The sequence below is a fragment of the Equus przewalskii genome, chromosome 19 (genome assembly GCF_037783145.1).
Source record: "Equus przewalskii isolate Varuska chromosome 19, EquPr2, whole genome shotgun sequence".
NCBI lineage: Eukaryota > Metazoa > Chordata > Mammalia > Perissodactyla > Equidae > Equus > Equus przewalskii.
Window position 1 is genome coordinate 41,849,526 of NC_091849.1, and position 22,080 is coordinate 41,871,605.

The window sequence follows — 22,080 nt, forward strand, 5'->3', positions numbered from 1 at the left end:
AATCCTTACAGCAAACCTATAAAGTCGGCGCTATTCTTATTCCCATTTTATAGATGAGGTTATAAATGAGGAAGCTCATTACTGTAATTTAATCTCCACTAACCCAGAATTTGAGTTCAGTGTTTACTCCGGCTATATAAATGTTGAATAAGCATATTAGAAATTAAACAGGACTGTGGAAGGCATATATAACCTACTAGAAGTTCCTTTGTTTAATGACACACTGAAAAGCAGATGCTAATGGCAACTGTTTAGGCAGATTCTGTCTGAAACTATGCTGCGCGAAAACACTTTAAAATTCTGTCTTTAACTAGTTAAGGGCAGGTCTCTTCTCACTATTACCCACAACAATTAGTCCAAATTAGTAAGACTTCTATAACTGATATAGTATGGTGGATGTCAACTGCTGCCCTCCCAAGCACCCATCTCACTCCTCCCCCAACAACCCCCAGAGCTCTGCTTACTCTTCCCCTCCCCCAGCCCTAGAGGTTCCCATCTCTATGGACCTCATAATATGGTTCCCTGCCTTCTGGCTTCTGGCTTCGTAGGCCTAATGGGAGGCACCATCAGGAGATGGGAGAACTGACAGGGAAGTTCAATGAGGATGTTTATTCTCTTGGCTCTTGCCCAGCTGTGTTGTTGTAAGTTGACTGCATCCTTCTACCACAGATGCCCTTTCCATACAGCGTCTCTTTCCAGTTCTGATTCCCAATCCCTCCCTCTTCCTTTCAGACACGGGCATGGGAACAGCTCCCTGACAGTGCTGGCCCTGGGATGCTCCACCATCCCGTGCTGGTTTCTCTTGGCCCCGCCTCCGCCAAACAGTTCCTTCGGTAGAGTCTCTTGGATTACTCTATTTGAGTGAGCCATCTGTTTCCTACCGGAACCCCAAGAAACAACGGCTTAAAAATTAAACCAAAATCAGGCATAACAAAAAAGAAATGGAAGCAATGTAAGTCTCACATAAGAGGGATGGAAAGTATGGCACATGCCAAGAAAAAAAACCATACACAATGAAAGAATCAAATTAGACACCGCCACCCTCCTTCCCCACTGTCATTGAGAATTTGTGGGAAACAGCCGTCTCTTGCTAGACCAGGGTTTAAACTTCAAAAAAAATTATATTTATACACAAATGTATTGACCCTTCTGACAGCTTCCTTGTGGGACCTGGCAGAGGAGTCATAGCTATGGGCCCATTTTTTAGAGGAACAAACTGAGCCTGGAAGAAATCACAAGGCCAGAGCTGATAAAAACATCAGGGCCAGCTCAAAGGCTCCTTGGTCCAGGAATCTGCCTCTGACAGGCCCCGTGGAGTTTCTCAGAGCGGCCTTCTGGACCACAATTCTCCAGAGGTGTCTAATTCTCTCTTCACACTTCGAGAGCTACCATCCATGAACATCCTTAGGATCCTTCACTATTCACAACAACTCTGAGAAGTCCAGGGAGACAAGACAGGACACGCTCAGCCCTGTTACAGATGACGCTGAACTCCAACATGTGGATCTGCAATCACTGATCATTTCCCGGAGAAAGTTCCCCAGAAATCCCAGGTGTCCAGGCCAGAGCAGCCCGCCCTCCCTTTCGGGGGCATTTTCCACGCCGTGGAGGTCAAAGAAATGTTCTTATGACTGCTTTGTCATTAAAGCATTCAGGCACCAAGAATTTCAGAGAAGCTACCTGTTTCAGGATTAAGAGGCTTAATCCTTCAGGGTCGTCCTGCTTCTGTCTTCCTCCTTCAGCATCCTCCAGAGCCAGGGCCTGTAGGAGCAACCCAGACAGCACATTCAGGGTATTTGGCTTCAACATGAGAACAGATCATGTCAACCAGAGAGGGACTAGAGGAGCGGCCGAGGATGGAGCCGTGAAGAACCCCACAGGTGATGGACCCCCCCAGGAGGAAGGCTCTACGAAGGCTGCTGAGGAAGGAAAGGATTTCAGAGAGAAAGACATCCACCTCCGTTCTTCTAGTTACGCAGGCCCCAAACCCAGGAGTCACTGTGATGCCCTTCTCTCCCTCACACTCTACAGCCAATCCATCAGCCCATGATGGCAGCTCTTTCTTCAAAACATATCCAAACTCTCACCACTTCTCACCCCCTCCACTGCTGACACTTTGGTCCAAGCCAGCAGCGTCTCTCACTAGGTTCTCACAAGAACCTCCGTACCGGCCTCCCTGCTCCCACCCTCGCTTTTCTATAATCCATGAATTATGGGTTGAATTGTGTTACGGGTTGAATTGTATCTCCCCCAAAATTTCTCTGTTGACGTCCTAACCCCCGGTACCTCAGAATACAACCTTAATTGGGAATGGGGTCATTGTCGATATAATTAGCTGTTAAGATGGGGCCCACTAGAGTAGGGTGGGTCCCTAATCCAAGATGACCGATGTCATTATAAAAAGGAGAAATTTGGACACAGACATGCACATAAGGAGAGCACCACGGGAAGACTGGAGTTACGCTGCCACAAGCCAAGAACTACCAGAAGCCAGAAGAGAGGTCTGGACTAGCTCCTCCTCTGTGTCTTCAGAGGCAGCATGGCCCTGCTGACACCTCGATCTTGGACTTCTAGCGTCCAGAACTCTGAGAGAATAAACTCCTGTTGCCCAGCTTGCGGAACTTCGTTATGGCAGACCCAGCAAACCAACACACCTGCTCCCCACAGCAGCCTATGTGATCACTGAAAAATCACTCTTCTGCTCAAAACACTCCTATAGTGTTTCATCTTTCTCAAAGTAAAGGGAAAAGACCATGTAAAGGGAAATGACATACATCTCAAAGTAAAGGGAAATGACCTACAAGGCCCACATAACCTAGCCCAGCGTCTTCCCTGACCTCTTCTCCTCCACTCTGCCCATTCCAGTGGCAGTAACTTCCTCAAGCATCTCAAACAGGTTCCTGCCTCAGGGCCTTTGCACTTGCTCTTCCAGAGAGAAGAGCAGAGTTTCTCAGTACCTGCAACACTCTGCCCCCAGGCATCCTTTACTTCCTTCATTTTTCTGCCAGAATGTCACTTTCCCAGTGAGGCCCTCCACCCCAACCCAGCAAGCTTTTTATCCCCTTCGCATTGTCTTCTTCCTTGTAGTCCTTATCACCACCTGGCATTTGTTTACATTTTTATCCCTCTTTTCTCACACTACCCTATAAACTCCCCGAGAGCAGGGACATCATGTTCTGGTATATCCCAGAGCCCAGTGCATAGTAGGTACTCAAAAAATAACTGTTGAAAGATTTATTATGGAATGAAAGAAGCCAAGAGAAAAGAGAGTTGCAAGGAGGAAGTCGTTCATAGTGCCAAAAGTCTGCCAAGAGTCCAGAAAGATAAAGAGGGAAGTGTCCGTTGGTGTGGTAATATGGAGGCCAAGGTGACCTTGGAGAGGGCAGTGCCTGGAGAAGACAGGAGTCCTCTGGGGAAAATCCACCAGGTCCCTCCCCTGTGCCACACCTCTCACGGGCAGAAGCCAGCGTGAATGGGCTATGCCAGTAAAGCAGCAAAACCTGAGGGCAGATTCTTTCTAGACGCTTCTGTGAGGGGAGGAGAAAAGAGACTGGGAGTGAGGGGGGTGGGATGAAGGTTTCAGGAAAGACTTTACTGCTGAATGACGGGAGGGGGTGAGGACCCAGGAGCAAAAGGAGATGCGGGACCCACGTACAGGAAGAAGGTCCCCTCTGGCCAGCAGGAGGGACGTGTCCTCCTTGAGTGGAAGGAAAGCAGCTGGGAATGTGCTCAGATATTGATAACTGCCCGGGAGGGCAGGCAGGAGCCTGAGTGGGCTCACACTGAGTGACTTGACTTTGTCAATGAACTAATGAAGCCAGCTTGTCTCCCAAGGGAAGAAGGGCAGACAGGGAGCAGGGGCCTGATGGAGGTGGGGATAGCGTGGAACATCCCACCATGCAGAATCGTGCAAGTGCAGGGTCGGCTCTGAAACTGAGCACCCCCCCTAAATTCGGTGCTCCACGTGACCCTCTCGCCTCACCCAGTGCCGACCCTGATGGAAGAGAGAGCCAGCTACTGGCCGGCACCACAGAGGGCCCAAGTGAAACCAGAGGCCAGGCTTTCGTAGAGGCACACCCCGCACCGCTGTGGGGTTTCTGGGATTGGCCCCCAGCAGCCTGGATGTAGGAGGAGAGTCTTCCTAAAACTGAATTCGGGGACCCCAAACACCTCCATCCATTTCTGTCAAGGCTGCAGCAGGCTCCCAGGCTCCAGATCCAACCCTTTGAGGCCTCACTCTCAACTCCCCTAATTCCTGCCAGTCAATCACAAATGGTGCCTCCTACAACATGAGGGGGGTCCTATTTGTTGAGCTCCTATGTGCTGAGTGTGACACAACTTAGAACTCTCACGCTACAGTCCTGTGAAGTGTTTTTAGCTTCTGTTTACAGACGATGAAACTGAGGTCCAAGAGCTTAAGTGACCTGCTCAAGGACACACAGGGAGCAAGGGGCAGAGCTGGGATTTGAAACCTCCCATCTCTCTATCTTCTTTTCTACATTGATAACACCCCACCCTAGTCCAAGTCCTCAACATTTCATTCCTAAAATTCGATGCGACAAACGTCTCCTAACTCACCTCCCAGCGTCCGCATTTCCAGGGCACGCGTCCAGAGGAGCCCTCTTCCAGCACTGTTTTTACCAATCCTCAACCTACTCAGTTGGCTCTCGTGGCTCCTCAATACTGGAAAATTCCAAACTCCACAGGCAGAACCTTGGGATCCTTCATAAAGCATGCACACCTCCTTCTTCAGTCTTATTTCCCACCCCGTCCCGTATGCTCCTCCCCTTTCCACGCCCCGCTCAGGGCCCCAGTGCCAGGCACATTCCTCCCCTTCAGCGCCACCCCTCTGGCCGCCCTGCTCTCTCCTGCAGTCCAGTGAGCAGCACCACCCCGGCTTGCTGAGCAATCCCCGGCTCTTCTGAGCTCACTGCCTTTAGCTTCTCTTGGCAAGTGTTCCATTTGTCCACGTAGACTGCAAACCCCTTGAGGGTAATTAATGTATGTGTTAAAAATGCTTGGAATTGCCCACTGCTCAACACAAGGTCTAGCATGGTCAATGTTACTTGATCTACAGAACAATTCTGATGAAGCTCAGATGATATACTTCTAGAAGTTTTGCAGAAAGTACAAGAGAACTGGGATGGGTCAGAGCAGGGACACATGGCCTTCTTGAAGTTTCTGGAAGCCTACAGTACCCATTCTTCCTTCCCAGGATCACCCAGAGTCTGGCACCCTATAACAGCTCTACTAAAAAAAAAAAGCAGGGTAGCTGGGTTTAGCTCTCCTCTCCTCTTCCCGCTCCTACATATTCAAGGTCTTGGTGTCCTTCCTTAGCCACCCCTTCACCTGCTTTTATAGACATACACAGATATCCTATCTTCTTCCCTCTTGTAGGGAAGAGCTTGAAATGTGAGCAATCCAGCTGAGTGGAGCTCATGGTGACCAGCAGAATGGTCAGTGGTGGGCGCCCAGAAGTAGGAAAAAGGATACTCCATTTCTGGGAAATGGGAGTTGGCCCTAACCCACTCCAATCGTCAGCCACGACCACGCAACAATTCTGGGAGTCCCGGGGCCACAGTGCGAGGATGGTTGGGAAAGGTGAAAGTCAGCAAAGCACCTAACGGCATCAAATCGCACCCCACACAGAGTGGGCAGCACCTGGATAACAGGCGTCTGGGAGAAAACTCTGGAGGTCAAGGTGATGCCGTCTGCCAAGATGCTTAGTAAGAAATCAAGATCTCTCCAAACCAGTGGAACCAAAGGCACAGTGTGGTCCTCATGACGTAGCTGAAATAACAGTAGCTCTGGAGTCAGGCCTAGGATCAAATCCTGACCTGTCACCCAGTGGCTGTCCAACCCTGGGCTGGTCACTTAACCTCTCTGAGCCTGGTTCTGCATGAGTTAATATGAGGCCTAAATAAAAAAAGATATGGACAAAAACATCTAGAACATCGGGGCCAGCCAAGTCGGGTAGTGGGTAAGTTCACGTGCCCTGCTTTGGCGGCCCAGGGTTTGCGGGTTTGGATCCCAGGCGCAGACCTACACACCGCTCATCAAGCTATGCTGTGCCAGTGTCCCATATACAAAAAATATAGGAAGACTGGCACAGATGTTAGCTCAGGGACAATCTTCCTCACCAAAAAAAAAAAAAAAAAATCTAGCACAGATCCTGGCATTACATAAGGGGCCCAATAAGTGTTGTTCCCTTCCCTCTTGAGCCTTCAGATCTCCAGGTCTCCACCTCACTAACAGAAACAAGTACAGAAGCTACAGAGCATTTCCCAGCGAGAAGGTTTGCAAAGGAGGATGGCAAAAGTCAGCAAAAGGGAGGAGAACAAAAGGGCCACCCCACGGCCGGTGAGAGAAGCACTGGGCCTCTGTGAACGCCAGGTTTCAAAACACACAAAGCTTCCAGCCCCGAACCATACCCAAACAGGAAGTTTGTGACAAACTTAGAAAACACGCATGGACAAATGCAGGGGGTTACACACCACTCAGAAAAGATAAAAACCAGCACTCTGGGTGGCGGGGGGGGGGGGGGGGGGGCGGTGTGCGGGGAGGAGGTCAGGGTGGAATAAAAGGAGCGTGCCTGGCCACCAGACTCCTCCCAGGTGTTGGGGAGCACCCCGCCCTGCGCGCCTCGTCTCCCAAGCACTTGGGCCAAATCACGTGGGCTGCTCTGGTTTTCCAAACCCAGGGTCTGTCAACTCTTCCCTACTCTCTGTCCCTCTTCTGCATCCTCAGGCATCAAGGACAGCGAGCGCCCTGAACAACTAACAGACTTAGGTGTGTGGGATCATTTTTCAGCTGAAGAACTTAGCACAGAAAGAGGAAGTGATGTGCGGAGGTCCAAGAGAGGTCCCAGCCTCCATCTCCGTCTGGTTGCCCCACCAGTGTATGTTCCATCAGCCCCCCTAGCGCTCCACAACGGGGTCCTCAGGCTGCCACTTTTTTTTCTCCTTTGAAATCCTGCCTGGCTCGAACATTTTCATTAGTACTGTTCACACGAGTGTGGGGCGCTATAACGCCAGTTCATTTACATGTAAGTGCAGGCAAATAGGGACACACCTCACTCCCTGGGTTTGTGTCCCATCTCCCCAACTGGAGGGAGTGAAAACCAGGAGGCCTCCTTCCCCTTTGCTGACAATCTCCCAGCATCCGTGGACTCAGCCCTGATTCTAGGCAATATCCTTGGTGGGTGTGCTCCAGTAAATACTTGATAAACTAATATACAGCATCCACACCACTTCTAGTACTCTACCCCCGACCAGGCTGTGTCGTCTTGATTCACCCTCAGCAAAGACGGTCCCTGGCTCCAGCCCTCCTGGGTGAGCAGCCCAATAGTAAACTCAGTCCCCCGATCGTCAGCCTCCCTGCCCGCCCCCTCCTCGGCACCTCCGGCAGTGGTTTCCCCACCTCCCCAAGTTAGATTCCTTTTTAAAAAAAATGACTCATTTAGGAAGAGACAAAACCAAAAACTTCAATGGTAAAGATAAAACAGCACCAAGGCTCTTTAAACACCTCCTACTCCATGTAGAATTTAGATCTGATAAAGCGCCCCAAGCTGGAGCTCCTCGCCTGGAACTTACAGTATACACAATTTTTCTAGCAAAAACATTTCCAGTAATGTCTTCTCTCTGAACTTTTCAGGGTCTTCTTTACAAATGCAGGTGGCCTCAGGCCTCCAGTCAGTAGCTTTTTCAAACCGAGGGAATGAACACTTATAAAGTCCACGCTTTCAACTCCTGGGTCAAAAATTAATTATCTGATGTTTTACTATGTTTATGATGCTGACTTACTGGAGGCAGGATGCTGACATTATTACATTGCCCTAATGAGAATTATGGGGAGTTTTTCATAAAAAGTAAGACTTCTTTGTATATAAGTTTACAACATTTGTGTACAGCATTTGAAAGAACAAAATTATACAATACAATACAAAGAATCATAAATTTTAGGGCTAAAATGAGCAATTAGGAAGATCCTAATCCAGGGATTCTCAATATTGGTTGCGTTAAAAAAAAAAAAAAAATCCTCAGGCCCCACCCCCAGAGATTCTGATACATCTGAACCGAGCGGGGCTCTGGCATTGGGGATTTTTTTCTAAGTTTCCCAGTGATTTTAATGTGCATCCAGAGTTAAGACCACTGATCTACTGCAGATAAGAAAACTGAGATCTAAAGAAATTAAGATACAGTCCAAGATTGCACAGCCAGAGACAAAACCAGAACCAAATCAACATTTACAACTCCTCCTCCAGTCCTGCAGTCTCGCTCAGATTTTCAGTATTCACGGACTTGTTAAAAACCATTTTAATTCAATTTGGGGGGACTAACCTAGACTTGCCGACTTTTGTTTCATCAAGCAAGGGTATTTTTATAAATATCTACCAATTACTATCCCCACTTCCTGACGGCTCTCTTGCTCATTTGCATACCTGCCACCCTTGCCCTATCCCCAATCCCCGTCCAGGAGGTGAGACGTGACAATATCTGGCCCCTGCCCACAGTCTCACTCTGCTCCTCACCGACATCCACGTGACAAAAGAAACCCAGGCCTCGAAGCTTCTCCATCTCCTCCTTTCCCCAGCTCTACAGATCTCAATTCTGAAAGCCCCTTTACTAACCAGAAACTACTCCCAGTCAGTCCCTCCAAACCCACCCTTCACCTTCCTCCTGACCGACAAGTGACAGCTAATATTTGTACAAGTTACAGCAACCAATATTTACAGTTCGTCATTCCATACACATTACCCCTTCTAAATTTCTCCCCAGTCAAGGATATACTGGAAACTTATAAAGAGGGCTACCTCTGAGGAGGAGAATTAGGGTGTAGGGGTCGGGGGAAGGAGAGCAAGGGGGCTGCTCTTTATATCCCCGAGCTTGAATTTTGGGCAAGCACGTATTTTTTTAAATAGGACAAAAATCACACACACATATGCACACAATAAAACAAAGCAGGTTAAAAAATACATCTACAATTTTCTTCCAGTTTGTAAATACAGAAAATTGTCTGGGAAGTCTCCATACCCCAGCTCTAAATGTAAATGATATCTGGGTGGCGGGATTATGGATGACATTAATTTCACTTCCCTTTCCTCTTTACTTATCTTTATTATGTTTTATTTATGTAATACAGGAATAACGAAAGTTTAAAACCTGAACCAAAGTATTATCTGATCTCTGAAGCCTATACAGTATCGAGAAGCAAAGACGCCAGGGCAGTCGCAGCCTGGTGTGTAGAAACATCTCATTTTGTAAAATGAAAGATTTCTCCCCAGTGAGGCCCTGGCTTCTGCACGCTGCCTAGGACCGAGTCTACCACTGCAAGTGACCCCGAGCCACACCCAGGCACTGCCGGTCCCCAAGAATAGACGCAGAAGAGATGCCCTAGCAGAACTGTCGAGCCCCTTCCGGGACCCATCTGGCCCTGGCCAGAGCTTCATCTCCACCCACCGCCCCCCTCCCCGAGTTTCAGCCACATGGATTGGTTATCCTCTCCTGAATGTCTCCTCTGGTCCCTGCCTCTAGGTTTCTAGCCAGGCTGTGTCGCCCACCCCTACTCGTCTCCTTCCTGAGTCTCCACCCAGTCAAGAAGCCACACCTACTCCAAATAATGTTCAAACCCACCATCTATAGATCAGCAGCCCAGAAACTCTTTAGATGAAGTGCAAACTCTGGAATTCCCCACAGTCCCTACCGCTCCCTAATGTCTAACAAGGCAATGAAGAAGAGTGACAGAGTCTTCCAGGCAGCAAGCACCGTGAGAGCTCAAAGGCCTGGAGGTGAGAGGGTGAGTGACGTGTTCAGGGAAGGCAAAGGCATTTGGGATGTCTGGAGCACGCCCTAGCATGTCCAAGGCCCAGCCAGAGAGAAAAATCCAAAGAAACTTCACAGCAAAATTTACAAGGGCCAGCAGAGAGAGGCCCAAGCGAAGGATTCTCAGCCTTTCATCTACTACTGCTCCTTCCAACTGCTTCCCCGCAGTTCACTCTACCCTTTCAGAAGTGTCTAGTTGGATCTAGGCCAACAGGAGTGGGTGGAAAAATAGGAATAGAGAAAAAAGAAATGAGATTAAGCAACACCACACTGAGGCAGGCTGAGGTCCTCCCAGTGCAACAGCAATTCGTCCTAAGTAGCCTTGGGCAATGCTTGAGGGGAGCGAGGGCCTTGGTGCTTAACCTTCTTCTTGAGGTCACCCAAGGTGAAAGACGTTTGCGAATTATTCAGACTTCTAGGACCCTCAAGAGACATTTTTAAAGAACTTTGAAACTGCAAAATTGCCGAAGCACAGACTGGGTATGCTCCACCCGGATGCCTCTGCGGCCTGTGTGAGGCCTTTTGGCAAATCCTCATGGAGGCCACTGGGCCAACATCACCTTCTATCCTGTAAGAATGAAGCCTTCAGTTTGGCTCCTCAAGTGTCCACCTCCCTTGGGCTTGACTGCTGGGCTGCTGGGACGTACACCGTCCAGGGAGAAGGGCTGCTCTGTAACAGGGTTGTGCTGTTTCAGGGAGGGGTACGTGCCCATCTTCTCTCCCTCACACATTCAACTAGGGAGTAAACTCCTGCTGGGCTCAGCTCTAGCTTCTGCTCTTTCTTCTTCAAAGTTCTTCCCTGTTAGCTTTCCATGGGCATTTGCTAACCAAGGAGAAAACCAATCCTCAAATCCATTAGGTCCCATCATGTGGTCTTTCTCCCAGGGCTACAGCCCTCGCTGGGCTCCACGACAGCTCCCTCTGAAGAAGTTCCTTCAGGATTTGGAGAGGTAAGGGCTTCTCCTCCATGTTGTTGGCCCATGGGCACCAGACCATAGCTGTTGGTTCCCTCAACCCTATAGCTCTATAAATAATTACTATACTAAAGTCTTCCATTAAACCTTTTGAGTAAAGGAAGAGTTCAAAGAAAACTCAGGACCTAAGATCTACACTGAAGAAAGTTGGGGTCTTCTTGGAGACTGAGGAGATATACACACTCAAGACAGCCAGATAACACCCTAAGGGTCTGGTGGATAGTTACCTGCCACTGACTGCTCAAGGAGGGTGGGGGGCAGGAATGGTTGGAGAAGGCCTCATGGAGGAAGTGAGATCTGAGTTGGGTCTTGAAAACCAGTTCAATTGGGTCAAGTGGAGAGGAAGTGGGAAGACCATCCCAGGCAGGGGGACCAGCACACACATGGCGCTGACCACAGGGTGGGCAGGGCCTCACCGTGGAGGAATGTGACACAAGGTAGTGAGAGGTTACGAGTATGCGTTCAGGAGTCAGGAAGAATTGCTCTGAGCCCAACTCTGCCTCTTAGCTGTGTGACTGGGTAGCTTACTAATTCTCTCAGTCCCGCATCCTTCATCAGTAATGTGATCAAGATGAGAATAATAATGGTACCTACCTGCTGGGGTTACTGTAAAGATTTAATGAGAGGATGCAGGTAAAATGCTTAGGATGCTCAGTGCCGGCCGTCAATGAATGTTACCTGCTATTCTTGGTACAGTCAAAATTACCCAGTGCCCATCCTGCTGATGCAGAGAGGGTACTTTCTTCTTTATAACAGCCATGATGCTGGGAAGAAGTAAACACTGGCTCACTGGTCACATTCTGAACAACCTAAGAAGTGTAAGAGCCAGCTGAGCATTACAATGCCCAGGCAGCCAGGGGTGGGTATTCTCAATCACACACACACACACACACACACACACACACACTGTTCTCTGCTCTTACTAGACCACTGACTTCATCAACTGGGCTCCCTGGGCTTCTAGCTGGATTTGACCAAAGGGAAAGCACTTCTTTCCCTCTTCCTCCTGCCTCACCACAGTTTGTCAATGGTTGTGTCCCTTCAGCATCACGGCTGTTGTTGGGGACCCTCCTCCCCAACTCTGGAGCTCCCTCCTCCTGGCCTGGGGGAGGTAACAGCTTCCCACTGTTGCCAGCCCTGGGGTGCCTCACTATCCTTTGGGTTCCCTAACCCTGACCACACTTCTCCAAATACTTCCCTTCATTAAAGTCTCTCCAGTTAAACCCTTTGCAAGTGTCAACCATCTCATGCTGGGACCCTGACTGGTAAACCAGGGCCTACATCCATCCACCACCTGGTGGATGCATGCAGATGCATGAGGCTGAAAGTGCATCCCTGTCTTCCTTCCTTCCCTCAGAGGCAGAACGCAAATGGCAGTGTTTAAGATACAAGCGCCAATGGGTTTTACCCGTGAGCAATCCTACGGGAATTTAACATCCCTAGGAATCTAGATAAAATCCAAGAGGCTCAGGGAAAAGCATCTCTCCCAGTCAAGGCAGGGCATATTCAAAGGCCCTGTGCTCCTCCCAATCCATCACAGTGGAGCTCCTCTGGAGCTCCAACAAAGTGACAGAATCTAGATCAATGCCTGGCACACAGTAGGCTTCAATAAATATTTGTTCACACAGGTCCTTCTGGCTAAGGATGGAAGACTGATATCTAAGAGATCTCTCAGGAAAAGACATTCCATGGGAGCAGCTACTCCATGGGCAGCTCCTGAGATGCCCTCTGCTCATCCTCCCACATGATGTGAAGCTCTGAGATGCCCCCATCTAGATCCAGCAGGCTTTCACATTTCAGCCCTTCAGATCACAAATGCTATTTCCTTGTCTCATCAATAACGCCTGAGGCTTATAATTTCCTCAGCATCTCTCTGGCTTATTTCACTGCTCCTCACTCCCTCTCAGGGCCAAGCACAGCTTTGGTTCAGTGTAACTCAAAAGCGTTTATTAAGTGCTTACTGTGTATAAGAACCATGCCAGACACTGGAGATCCAAAGATGATTAAGATAAAGATCTTGGGATCCAAGAGCCACAAAAAATATGAGAGCAGTGGGCTTAATGCTGACTAAAGGGATTCTCAAAGAGGGAAAGCTTGAACTACGCTGGATCTTGAAGGATGGGGCTGTGTCGATGGGGAAGGAGTGGGAAGACAGCAGGAGATGTGAAGACAGAAGTGGGAGGTGGGGAACACTGGGCAAGGACCAGCAGGACTGAACTGACAGGGAGGAGAGCAGAAAATTGCTGGGCAAGGGCTATGTCTCAAATTGGGATCGCCTGACTCAAGAACCAAGCGCATTAACAGAGCAGAAAAAACCCAAGGAGAGGATGTTCTTCCCAGCAGCCTCCAAAGTCAAAAGGTGCCCCAGGCCTGGGGCAAAGATGCTTTCCCTAAAGGGCTGTTTCTCAGCCTGCCACTCACCACCAACCTGGCCCTGCCCTGGGGTCAGCCAGATCGGTGTGTGGAAAGGGGATCTAGGTACCCCCTAGTTCCAGAACCACTGAGAGCACCTCGACCCCATGAAAAATAAAAACCTTCCACACACGCTTGCTCTTACTTGGAATTCTAAAATTAAACGTTCATTCCTCTCAACTAAGAGCTTTCTCCTTTTATAAACTAATATGCAAATGCCTTGGGAGAGGCTAAGTCTTAGCGGCCACATGTCTGCTTAGCATGAATGCTTTCCGAAGATCTTTCCTGGAAAACAGGCTTTGCATGGGGGATGCTCAAGAGATTATCTGTGACTGAGGGTGAGGCAGGAAGAAGAGGGATGGGGTTCATGGAAGGCGACAAGGACTCTCCTGCACTGAACCAGCCACACCCACCAAGGGCGCAGTGGTAGAGTTAAACGCTGAGTCCTCAGCAGACCTTTTCTCACTAGTTTTTTTTTAATTGAGATATAATTCACAAACCATTAAATTTACCCTTTAAACTGCACAATTCAGTGGTTTTTAGCTTATTCACAAGGTTGCGCAACAATCACTGCTATCTAATTTCAGAATATTCTCATCACCCCCAAAGAAACCCCATACCCATCAGCGGTTACTCCCTATTGCCCTCTTCCCCTGATAACCACTGTCTATCTCTAGAAAGATGCTCATTCTGGATATTTCCTATCAATGGAACCATACAATAGGCAGCCTTTTGTGTCTTGCTTCTTTCACTTAATGTTTTCAAGGTTCATCCATGTTGTAGCAAACTTCCAAACTTCATTCCCTTTTATGGCTAAATAATATTCCATTGTATAGATATACCACATTTTGTTTAGCCATCAAGAGACTTTTTAAAGGCAAAACAAATGATGCTCCTGCAGAAGGGAGCCTCCAGCATCCTCGGGATTGCTGGGACAATGCAAGCATCTGTAAAGCATCCTTCTCTGATCCTCCCACCAGCACCCATGGACACTGTCCAAACCCTCCCCACTGGGCTGCTTGGTTTTCTAAACACAGTGGCTCAGGCCAGCAGCCCTGAATCACACAGCCCCATAACAGAAACAACTCAAATTCCTTCTGGGGGAATTTGTAATGACCTTTAAAATGTGTTTTATAAATCTCCATGATCCCGGGAACGTAAGATGGAAGAGCAGAACCCACTTAATGGGCGTGAGACCTACACACGCTCGCAGGGCCCGGCGCTTGGTTTAATGCCTTGCTGTGGCCATCTTGAAAGTCTTAATAATTTTTAAATGAGGGGCCCTGTATTTTCATTTTGCACTGGGCCCAGTAAATTATGGAGGTGGTCCTGGGCTAGAGACAAGGGTTTGGGAAGGGGTTGGAACTTGACAATCTTCCTGAAGAGAACGCTTCATGACAACAGCTCACTGAGTCCAGCTCGGGTGCTGGGGAGGGGTTACTGCAGGCGAGTGGGGGAGAGGTGCCAGGTCTACGGCGATGCTGAAAACCCAGCTTCCAAACTGCCCGAGACCACGTCTTCCCACCCTGAGGGCTGAGCAGTTGGCTGATAAGGCCGCCCCGGAACAGCCAGACTAGCTGAAAGTAAGCGTGTCAAGTCAACGAAATACAGGCTCCGAGTGTAAGCAGCAGGGACTCAAAGTGAAACTCGTTTGATCTCGTAATCGCTTACAGGTTAAGACCAAGAAGAAGAAAGAAAAAAAAAAAAAACCCCAAACTTACTAAAGTAACTGGCACTGAGAAAACTTTTTAAACATTGACTTTTTTTTAACTGTCACCTCTGTTTCCAGCATATCAAGGAAGTCATGGTTTCACCAAAGTTCTGATATTCAATCCAAAGAGAGCAGTGAATTTAAAACGCAGCCGTCTACACGGACGTCAGAACCAGAAGGGACCTTGGGAACAAGCCATCCATGTGGATTCCCCAGGAGACTTGACCCCCCTCAGGTTTAGCCCAATTCTCATTTTGTAGATGAGGAAGCGCGGCTGTGAGAGGGGAAGTAACAGGCCAAAGCCACCCACAAAAAAGGGCAGGACCAGACCCCGGGAGCTTGCGGCTTCCCCTTCCAACCTCTCAATTTCATGAGTCCAACCAAAATTCAGACACTGAGTGTGCGTGCCCCTCACCCCCAACTTCTCCTGGACCCTCAACTCTAGTCTTCTAGTACTTGTCTCTGTCCCTCGGAAAAGGGAGTCCGGTTGTGCAGATAAAGGTAAGATTTATAAGCCCTCAGGAAGAAGACGCAGCTTCCTTCCACCACTGCAGTCTCTATCGCGTCATTCGGCGAAGGGCTAGAGAGCTCCAGTGAACGGTTGAGAGCATTTCCATATCCACGGCATTTACAAAACACACTTTTCCTGGGAAGAGTGAAGCTTAACCTAATTTCTTCCAGTTACAGGTACAAGGCTCACGCAGGGTGGATGGAGCTCAGGGGCAGACAGGAAATGCTGCCAGCCCACCACACCAAAGACACTGGTCCACACGGCCAGGGGAAAGTGATGGAATCTCTGCCATGCCAAAAACTTTCGTCCTTTTTTTTTTTTCGGTCCTAACCAAATCAAACCACCTTTAACCAGGTGTCTGGATTCCTCTGGTTTCAATTTGTGTTTTATCCTCCCTCCCCCTGCCTTTCCTCCTTTATTCTTCCTTTCCTCCCTCCTTCCTTTCCTTCTTTCCTTCCTTGAGCAAACAGACACTGAGCACTCACGATGTGCCAGGCACATCCTGGCAGCTGGGGATAGAGCAGTGAACAAAATAGACCAGGTTCTGGGGTTTATGTTCTAAAAGGAGGGATCAAGGAAGAGTTAAATAAATAAATATATACCTTGTCAGATGGTGACAAATGTTGGGGAGAAAAATAAAGCAGGACAAGAGGGCTAGAGAATGGCAGGGAAGAAGGGCATTTATCTAGGACGGCCAGGTTAGGGCTCTCTGAAGGAGGTGAAGGAGCGAGCCATACAGACATCTGGGGGAAGACATTTCAGACAAAAGGATCTGCAGGTGCAAAGGCCCTGAGGTGGGATTTTCCTGGTGCATTCAAGGAACACCCAGAAGTCTAGTGTGGCATGAATGAGGAGGGAAGTGGCTGGTTAGAGAGGCAGGCAAGTGGGAGCCAGGTCAGGCTGACCTTGAAGCCACAGTAAGGCCTTTGGTTTTACTCCAAATGGGATGGGAGCATGCAGAGGAATAACCTAACCGGCCCAACCAGGCTTTACCAGGACCAGCCTGACCGCTGCTGTTATCAGGCCACCTGGGCTAGAGGACCAGACTCAGGAACCAGGCCCTAAGCCCAGCACAGCCTCTAGGCAGCAGTGCAAAAAACTCCTCTCTTCTCTGGGCCTCCACATTCTCCTCTGTGAAATGGGAGGATAAGACTAGATGATGTCTAACGTCCTTTCTACCATATTCTTATTTTCTGACCCTAAGACAGATTGCCCAAAGGATCTAAAAGTCCCACCCTCTGACTGGGAGAAGGGAAGGGACAGCAGCCAAGTTTTAGAAGCCCCCAACCATTCCCCACCGCCTCCCGTGCCCCAAAGCAAATTCTCACCCTGCAAAAGGCACAGCTCTCTAGGGAGAAAGGTCCAGCCCAGGAAGCAGCCACGTCAGCAACGTCCTCTAAAGATTACGAAGGGTGACCACTAAAGATAGCGCAGCCTCCACACACGTTTCAGGGTGGGGCTCGGCCCGCAGAGGCCTCTGAGAGCCGCTGCCACAGCTGAACCAGAGGGCATGGCTGAATCTGCTCCTGCCCCCCCTGCCAGCCTCCCCTGTCTCCCCAACTTCTGTCCTGGAGTGAGAATGAAAGTTCTGGGGTTTACAACTGCTCCATCCTGTCCACTTCCTTGAGGGTTCTCTCCATGTCTCACATCATCAAACTGGCTCAGAAAGCAAGGCTGAGGTGTCCTCCATCAGGCTGGAGAAGCAGGGTTTGTCTCTCCCCCATCAGACCGGCGGCTCCCAGAAAATATGAACTGTCTCACCCATCAGACTGTGAATTCATCCTACGCCTCCTCCATGAGACTGGGGGCTCCATGAGGGCTGCGGCTGTATCTTCTCCAACAGATTGGGGGCATCTGACGTCAGGGGCTGTGCCACCCCCATTGGACTGGAAGCTCCCTGGGGACAGGGCGTAGCTGCCGCTTTCCCTCTATGGCCTCACTGCATCCCATAAGGCTTCTGTATATTTAGAGATTTCTTAAAACAAGGTGCCAACTGATGCACTCAGACTGAACCACCCACCCAGGCACGAGAGCCTGTGATCCCCAGCCATTAAATGATCCACAAAAACCATCTCAATACAAACCTCCAAGCTGAATAGAAAGAAAACAAAATTAAAAGTTGGCCTCACTCAACAACTTTTTGATAGGCTGTTTATAGGTTCTGGCCAAAGCCTGTCCCCATTTTATAAATAACCCTTTCTGGTGACTGTGGCTGAGGCCAGACCAAAATGCACCTTGAGAACCAAGAGCAGGGAGCCCACCAGCTCAGGCTGACCAAAGCCCAGTCCCATGTGGGGGGCAGCTCACCGCCCAGACACAACCATCCTCTCAGCTTCCAAAGGGGGCTTCTCCAAGGCAGTCACACCAAATGATGCGGTGGGAAATGGGAAGTTGGCTATGGGAATTGGAATCAGGAGAGTGGAATGAGGAAGAGACCCAACTCAGAGAGGCAAGCTCATGCCTCCCTCAGGGTCAGGGAGGAGGTCAGGGGTGGGTGTGCGGAGATGGGGACCGAGAGCACATGGCCGGCTCAGAACAAGCTCCTGCGCCTCCTGGAAGAAGCAGAGGCCACTCCAGACACGGGAGGGTTGTAGGCGTGGACTCGGGGAAGCCACCCAAGGCTCCCCTGGAATCTAGCATGCTGGTTCTTCTGGGCAAAGGGTTTCTGCAGAACTGCAGAGGATGGGCAAGAAAGTTGGAACTTCCAAGGGTTAAAACCAATAAAAATAATCATAGCTAACACTTACGGCACTGTGCTAAGTACTTTCCATACCCTAACTTGGCTAATCTTCATAACAAAGCTAATACCACTCCCCTTTTACAGACAGGGGACCGAGGCCTACCTCAAGTCATCCAAGGTGAGGAATAAAGATTTCAACTGGGCGGTCGCTCCCCAACAGGCGCTCCTGGCCACCTCCCTCTCTGAACACAAAGGGGAAAATCCTAGGGTATTTCTGCTGGTTCCTCTGAACCTGTGGGGTTGAAGGCCACCCAGCAACAGGCGTCTTGAGGGCCTGGGAGACTAGGTGCTGTAGAGTCAGACAGAGCCCAGCAGGGTCCCGGTGCCATCTCCCACTGAGCTCAGAGCTTGGATACCCTGAAAATGCCGCCCTACTAGTGTCGAGGGCCGTCTCCTTTTGGGAGTCTCGGGTTAACAAAGTCCTGCCCTCTCTCTATCTAGTGTATCCATAGGAGAAACAGCGACAACTGGAGGAGGAGCAGGTGGCAGTGACAGGTCCCAGCTCCCACCGGAAGCCCACAGCCTGTCTGAAAACTCAGGAAACACTGGATAGACTTATTTTTAAACTGTGTGCTAGTCACATTTTGAAATAAAATTCTCAATATGTTTTTCTTCAACCTCCACACCTTTTCAGGTGAAGTTCAGCTAAATGTAATAAATCAGCGAGTCCAACTGTGACACTACAGAGTACCCAAAATGTCTGAAAACTGAAGGAAATGGTGGATGTATTGTACTGTTTTTCAGATGAACAACTGGACCCCATTTCTGTATACGATGGCTGTCTATGTATTGACACTATTGGCATTTCAGGCTGACAATTCTTTGTTGTGGGGGTGTCCTGTGCACTGTAGGATGTTGAGCAGCATCTCTGGCCTCTACCCACTGGATGCCAGTGGCATTCTCTTTCCTTTCCAAGTGTGACAACCAAAAATGTCTCCACACATCACCAAACGCCCCTGGTGAGGGGTGGGGGGGGGGGGTGGATCACTCTCTGTTGAAAACCAGCGCTTTATGTTTAGATAAACTTCAACTGAAAAGGTGTCTGAAGGTTGGGGAAAAAAACATATTGAGCACAGTACTGAAGATGTAACTGACACGCTACTTAAAAATAAGTGCATCCTATTTTTCCTGACTTCTTGGATACCGTGTATTTGCCAATTTTTGGTGTGGCTGCCATGCTTCTTGCCTGTGAATCCAAACATTTCATGCCCCGATCCCCATGCCCCACGCCTCCTCCCAACCCCAGCTTCCCCAGTCCCATTCAGGTCCACCCCCCAAACCAACCCACCCTCAGGTGTTCAACACACCAGGAGGCCCTTGCTCCCTGCCTGAGTCAGACTGCTGCTGAAGGACCCTGCAGGGGTGAGATCAGAAACTACCAGGCTCAGGGACTCCAGCAGCTTCTCAGGCAACAATGGCCACACCCAAGAAAAAAGATCCATTTTCATCACCAGTGGGGTGGATCCATCCCACTCTCCAAAGCCTCATTTGAATACGTGGCCTGTCTCAGCCCCCAGAAGTGAGCTATGCCAAATACAAAATGGGTCATAGAGATACCGAATCTAAAAGACTGTAGAAGACCAGCGACCTGATAGAAAAAATCGGCAAAGAATAGGAACCGAAAGAAAAGGAAATACACATGGATCTTAAACTTGTGAAAAAATGCTCAACCGCATTCATAAAAGAAATGCAAATTAAAACTAACTGAGATACCAATTTTCATCTATCAGATTGGCAAAGATCAAAAAGTTTGATAACTCACTGTGTTGGCGAGGATGTCTCATTCATTGAGGGTGCTGGTGTAAATTGCTACCAGCTCCTAGAAAGGATACTCGCAAGGTCTACCAATATCACAGACGTCTACAAGCTCTACCAGCAATTCCACTTCTAAGAACTGATTCTGAGACATGCTCCCACATATGCAGATTGGTGTGTATACAGGATTCTCACTGCAGTCTGCTTTGTAATGACAGAAGACTGGAAACAGCCCCCACATCCATTGTCAGGGGACTGCTTTAATAAATTACGGGTCATCCACAAAATGGAACGCCATGCAGCTGTAAAAAAAAAAAACAACGAGGGCATTCTCGATGTCATGACATGGAACCATTTTCCATGTCTACGGTTAGGTAAGCCAAGTAAGGCACAGAATCACATGAATAGGACGCCAGCAGTTGCTGAAAAATACTATGTGTTCATATCTGGATTAATAGGCATCGATTACCTTTGAAAAAGATAATCAAAAGCTAAAACAGTGGTTACTTCTAGAGAGGGTAAGGGGGAGACTGGAGGCAGGGAGGGGAGGATACCCCTTTAGGCTCTGTAACTTCCGACTTTTATACCACGTGCACGCTACTCGATAAATAAACAGACAAGAGAAAACGACTGTACGAAACTGGTCTAGCTCGACCGTCAGTGTTCATGTGTGCATCCAACAGACATTACAGTCGGTTTCCATTTTAAATTCTCTATTCCTATAAGTACCCATACTCAGCACTTCAAACACCCCAGGTTTTTTCTTTTTTTTTCTTTTTGATTCAAAAGTAGGATGACCACCACATCCAGAGCACACACGAAACTCACCAGCTTCCCTCCTCAACCAGGTTTTAAAAGCATTCATCCTCAAAACCACCTTCTTTATCAGAAAAATGTATAGTCGGTGACACTGGGCCCGCTGCCACCCTGCAATTCCACATGCAGACAAGCGGAATCTTTTAGAAGGTGCTCTGCAGGACCACCTGCTTGAGACCCAGGGGCACCCACCCATTTAACAGTACCTCAAAGCATCAGCTGGAACTGCACATCACAAAGTGACCTGGACCCCCCACTGCCTATTGGAAGTGGTAGGAACCCCCAGCAGCCACCAAGAATCCTCCCGCAGCTCTGTCTATGGCAATGTTTCACTGGCATCTTACTCAAAGGTGCCACAGCCATCCCTTTTAAACCTACCCCACTACTACTGCCACTTCTTCATAAAATAACCCTTATATTTTAAGCCATAAATCAGCGTTGGTCAAGTTCTAAATTGGGCTACAGCAATATTTATTCATCAAAGGATAAATCTTCCCTGTATAGTCATAACACTGCCTAATAATTTAATATGCTATCATTCTTACCTGAAACTTGTCAAAAAGAGGCCTGAAAGAGGCATGGGTTTTATAGTTGACTGGCCGTGAGTCTACAGTTTATTAAATAGTTCATAATTTTAAATTCTCTCTATGGTGTGGGGAATAACACAGGGGACATCTCCTATACAGAACAGCAATTCGGGGATTCATTAACCTGTTTTGGGGTAGAGAAAAGCAGATTCCCCAGAGGACCAAGGACTCCTCCAATACAGCCTTAAGATGGGTGGTACACAGAGAAAAGCAAGGAAAATTTAAATTGTAGGATTTTGTCTGGAGTCGGGGCAAAATTCACTAAGTGAGAGAATTAATGTTGGGGGACAGGTCCATGGAGCAACAAGACAATATGGAGAACTGTTACAAGAAAAGGTTGAAAAATGCCTCTAAGCTGCAAAATTATTCCAGCTGGGCCAAGGCACCCATTCCTGGGACCCTTTCAGATCTTTGGAAGAATAAGCTTTCCAGACCTGGCGGATCCACTTCAGTAGAAGAATGTACTTCCCACAGCCCAGCACTAAGACATTGCTCTTTTTTTTTTTTGAGGAAGATTAGCCCTGAGCTAACATCTGTGCCCATCTTCCTCTACTTTATATGTGGGACGCCTGCCACAGCATGGCTTGCTAAGTGGTGCCATGTCTCTTTAAGGATGAATGGACAGCAACCAGGCCGTCAGATCAAGGTGTCTCAATCCTCGCACTACTGACATCGTGTGCTGATCATTCTTTGTTGCGGGGGCTGTCCTGTGCATTGCAGGGTATCTAGCAGCATCCCAGGCCTCTACCTATT

The 22,080-nt window shown here is 48.7% G+C and overlaps 1 long non-coding RNA gene across 1 annotated transcript in view; it reads right to left on the minus strand.

The window, feature by feature from the left end:
• Positions 1-20,116: 20,116 nt before the first annotated feature.
• The window catches only part of LOC139077504 (uncharacterized), a 59,024-nt gene continuing 57,060 nt past the window's right edge, over positions 20,117-22,080 (minus strand). Inside the window, exon 3 of the long non-coding RNA XR_011530088.1 lies at positions 20,117-20,226. This is a non-coding gene — a long non-coding RNA (uncharacterized lncRNA). The remainder of the gene's footprint in view (positions 20,227-22,080) is intronic.